Source organism: Pristiophorus japonicus, chromosome 23, assembly GCF_044704955.1.
Source record: "Pristiophorus japonicus isolate sPriJap1 chromosome 23, sPriJap1.hap1, whole genome shotgun sequence".
NCBI classification, from domain to species: Eukaryota; Metazoa; Chordata; class Chondrichthyes; family Pristiophoridae; genus Pristiophorus; species Pristiophorus japonicus.
Window position 1 is genome coordinate 52897929 of NC_091999.1, and position 4910 is coordinate 52902838.

The window sequence follows — 4910 nt, forward strand, 5'->3', positions numbered from 1 at the left end:
CTTTCCTCCCCCCACCGATACAACAAAGTCTGTTTGGGGAAATGCACCCACACCCACCTGTAGAAATAGTAGAGTCTCCCTCCTTCCACACTGGATGTTGTTGGTCCTTTCCCCCTCTCTCCAACTCTTTGCAGAATGGTAAAAAGATGTTTAATGTTTTCTTTTCTCCTCCTCTCCCTCTGGATAAAAGTGGTAGTGAAGCCCCTTCCTTCCTTCTCCTCCTGGGCTGGTCTCAGGGCTCTCCAGGCAGGAGCTCAAGTTGCTAGCTGCTCTCCTCACTGCTCACAGCTCCAACCGAGCAGGACACGCCTCTACTGCTCCACAATTGGTCCTTGTGCATGAAACTCTTTTTGGAGTTCACCTGCAAAAACATAAAACATGTATCCGTGCCACCCGACCTGGATGACACACACAAGACATTTACAAGGCCCCTTTTTTATTTATTTTTTTGTGTTTTTTTTTTTGGGGCACTAAAATCAAATTTTTCCTTTTTCCAGTGCCCCCTATAAAAGGAGAGGGGGACACTAAAAGCACCGGCAATTAAAACAAATTAAACTTTAAAACGTAAAATCAAATTAAAATTTGGTTGCCGGGCGTGATGATGCACTCCAGTCCCTCCGGTGCCCACCTCTCGCGGAAGGCCGCGAGCGTACCGGTGGACACCGCGTGCTCCATCTCCAAGGACACCCTGGACCGGATGTAAGAGCGGAAGAGAGGCAGGCAGTCAGGTTGAACGACCCCCTCGACCGCCCGCTGCCTGGACCGGCTGATGGCACCCTTGGCCGTGCCCAGGAGCAGTCCTACGAGGAGGCCTTCGGACCTACCCGCTCCCCTCCGCACAGGGTGCCCAAAGATCAGGAGGGTGGGACTGAAGTGCAGCCAGAATTTCAGGAGCAGCCCCTTCAAATAATGGAACAGGGGCTGCAACCTCGTGCACTCAATAAAAACATGGAACACGGACTCCTCCAGACCGCAGAAATTGCAGGCGGCCTGGGAGTCCGTGAACCGGCTTAAAAATTTGTTGCACGGCACTGCTCCGTGCACCACCCTCCAGGCCAAGTCCCCGATGAATAGTGGGAGGACCCCTGCGTAGAGTGCCCTCCATCGGGGACCCCCGCCTCCTCCGGACGGCAAGATGGTACGCCATGGCGTGTCCGGACGGCCGGCGAGGATGGCAAAGTTGAGGGTGTGCAGGAGCAGCCCGTACAGGAAACCCCTCCGCGCGGAACTGAAAGGCACGGAGGGGATTTCCCCGAGGCGGCTCAAGTTGTGAGGCGCCGGCCCCCGAGGGAGGTTCCGGGGTTTGGCGCCGATGAGGAATTCCGTCCGGACGGGGGTCAGTTCGGACGGGATCTCCCCACGTGCTTGAGCCTCCTCGATACACCTAACGGAGTCAGGGCCCAGAGCTGTTTTTAGCGACTCGATGGCATCGGCCGCGCGGCGGACGTTGGCAGAATTTAGGCGCCGCGCCAGCGTGACTGGCGCCATCCAGCCCGCTCCTCCGCCATCGAGCAGGTCCCTGACCCTGGTCACCTCACCAGCCACAGCCCTCTCTTCCGACCGCCACATGAAGCCTCGGCCGTGGAGGTACGGATTCCCGAGCAGCGGTTCCTGCAGGACGGCCGCCACTCCAGCCGGCGGAGAGCTGCGCTTGGTGGAGACTTTGTTCCAGACCCTGATGAGTTCCCTGTAAAAGACAGGCAGCTCCCGGAGGGCGGTCCTGGCACCCCCCAAGTTCACAAACAGGAGCTGCGTGTCATAATTGAGGTCGAGCTGCTGGCGGAAGAAATACCTCGCCAGAGCACACCACCTAGGAGGGGGCTCGACGTAAAGGTATCTCTGCAGGGTCTGAAGACGGAAAGTCGCGAGCTGGGCGCTGACGCACACCAACGACTGACCGCCCTCCTCAAGCGGGAGACTCAAGACCGCGACAGAGACCCAGTGCTTCCTGTTGTTCCAGAAGAAGTCCACCAGCTTCTTCTGTATCTTGGCGACAAACGCAGGGGGAGGGGTCAAAGTGACCAGCCGGTACCACAGCATTGCGGCCACCAGCTGGTTTATGACTAGCGCTCGACCCCTGTAGGACAGCACTCGGAGCAGTCCTGTCCAGCGCCCTAGGCGAGCGGCGACCTTGGCCTCCAGCTCCTGCCAGTTCGCCGGCCAGGCTTCCTCGTCGGGGCTAAGGTAGACTCCCAGATAGAGGAGATGGGTCGTGCTCCAGGCAAAAGGCCTGAGCTCCTCCGGCAGGGAGTCCACCCGCCACTGACCCACCAGGAGTCCGGAACATTTCTCCCAGTTGATCCTGGCGGAGGACGCGGCCGAGTAAATCTCCTGGCACTCACGCATCCTCCGCAGGTCAGCGGGATCCTCTACCGCGAGGAGCACGTCATCGGCGTAAGCCGAGAGGACGACCTCCACGCCCGGCCCTTGCAGAGCCAGTCCCGTCAACATCGTCCGCAAGAGGCGCAGGAAAGGCTCCACGCAAACGGCGTATAACTGGCCGGACATGGGGCATCCCTGGCGCACCCCTCTCCTAAAGCGAAGGGGCGCCGTCAAGGACCCGTTAACCTTAATCAGACACTCCGCGGCGGCGTACAAAAGTCGGATCCGGGCGACGAAATGCGTCCCGAACCCGAAAGCGCGCAGAGTTCCGAGCAGATAGTCGTGATCCACCCTGTCGAACGCCTTCTCTTGGTCGAGGGATAGGAAGGCGACCGACAGACCAGCCTCCTGGGAGCAATGGATGAGGTCCCGGACCAGATGGATGTTGTCGTGGATTGTCCGGCCCGGGACCGTGTATGACTGGTCGGGGTGGATCATGTGGTCCAGCACGGCACCAAGGCGAGCAGACATCGCCCTGGCGAAGATTTTGTAGTCCGTGCTGAGGAGGGAGACCGGGCGCCAGTTCTTAAGGAGGCGGAGATCGCCCTTCTTAGGCAGCAGGACGATGACTGCCCTGCGCCAAGAGAGGGGCATCTCCCCGGTCGCCAGACTTTCCCCCAGGACCCGCGCGTAGTCGCCCCCCAGGACGTCCCAGAACGCCCTGTGGAACTCCACGGTCAGCCCGTCCAGCCCCGGGGATTTTCCCCTCGAGAGCCGGGCGAGGGCACCGGTCAGCTCCGCCAGGCTTAGCGGAGCTTCCAGATTTTCGGCGCCCTCCGGGCTGACCTTCGGCAGGTCCTCCCACAAAACTCTACGCGCTTCCTCGCTGGACAGATCCGGAGAGAACAGAGCCCCGTAATATTCACGGACCCTGTTGTTGACGCCCTCCGGATCCGAGACGAGAGAGCCGTCGTCGGCCAGCAGCGTCAAGAGCTGCTTACGGACACTCTGCCTTTTTTCCAGCGAGTAGAAGAAGGGGGAGCCGCGGTCCAGATCCCGCAGGAACCGGATCCGCGACCTCACGAACGCGCCTCGGGACCCGACGAGCTGCAGGTCCTTCAGCGCGGCCTTCTTCGCTTCGTACACCGTCCGCAGGGCCGGGTCCTGGACGACTTGACCGAGACGGGCTTCCAGGTCGAGCACCTCTTTTTCTAGGCGCCCGACTCTGGCCGCCCGCCTCTTGGTCGACCCCCTCGCGTACTCTTGACAGAAGACGCGGACGTGAGCCTTGCCCACGTCCCACCATAGCCTCAAGGAGGGGAAGCCCCCCTGCTTCCTTCTCCAGTCGGACCAGAATCGACGGAACGAGTCCTGGAAACGCACGTCCTCCAGCAGCCGGTTGTTAAAGTGCCAGTACGCGGACCCCGCCCTCGCGCGGAGCGAAGCGAGCTCCGCCCACACCAGGTGGTGGTCCGAACACGGCACCGGCCGCATGGAGGCCGCCGGGACGCAGGAAACGTACGCCCGAGACACGTAAAGGCGGTCGACTCTAGACCATCCAACTCCAGGCCTCACCCAAGTAAAGGCGCTGGAGTCGGGGTGGAGATTTCGCCAGACGTCCACCAAGTCGAAGGACCCGACCAGGTCCCTCAACTTCTCCATCGCCGTCATGCACTGCGGGGCACCGGAGCGGTCCCTTGCCTCGAGGGTGCAGTTAAAATCCCCCCGAGGACAATGCAGTCGCCGACGTCGACGGAGCCAAGAAGAGCGGACACCTCTTCAAAGAAGCGCGTTTGCTGCGGGCCGGGATGAGGGGCGTACACGTTCACGAGATGGAGCGGCACGTCCCCCAGGCGAACCGTTACGTGCAGCAAGCGGCCTGGCACGGGCTCCTCGACCCCCAAGATCTCCGGCTGAAAATGCGGGCCCAGCAAGATGGCCACCCCACTAGAAATGGCGGTGAGGTGGCTCATGCGGACCTCTCCTTGCGATTCCAGGAGCCACGTGGCTTCGTCTCCCGGAACGGTGTGGGTTTCTTGCAGGAAGCACACCGCATATTTCCCCTCCCGCAGGAGCGAAAAATTGTCAAATCTACGGCGTGCCCCTCTGCCGCCGTTGATGTTGAGGCTGGCTATGGTTATCTTCATGGCAAAAGCATAGTGCAACCTCTACCTTAACCTATTGTGGGGGAGGGAGCGGAGTCTTTTGTTGAACTCCGCTCCCTCCGCAGCCCAGCGAGGAGTCCCTCGAGCTCGCGCAGCTCAAGGTGCTGCTCCTTTGTCAAGGGCCCGCCCGCGGCCAAGGTTTTAACGGCGGCGCGGACGGACCCCTTGATCAGCTCCGGCTCGGACCATTTATCCAGGGCCAGTCGGGCTTGGTCGCGGCGACCCCGGCTCTGGGCCAAAAAGTCCCGGAGTTCCTTTGCAGGAACGAGGAGGGCCTCAGCGGCGGCCGCGAGCAGATCCACCGCCTCACTGGCGGTGGTCTCTAGGTCTTCACCCGCGTCCCCCACCGAGTCCCCGTCCTCCTCCGGGAGGTGGCCGCCAGCAGCCGGCCCATCGACCGCACAAGGTACGGCAAATGAACCG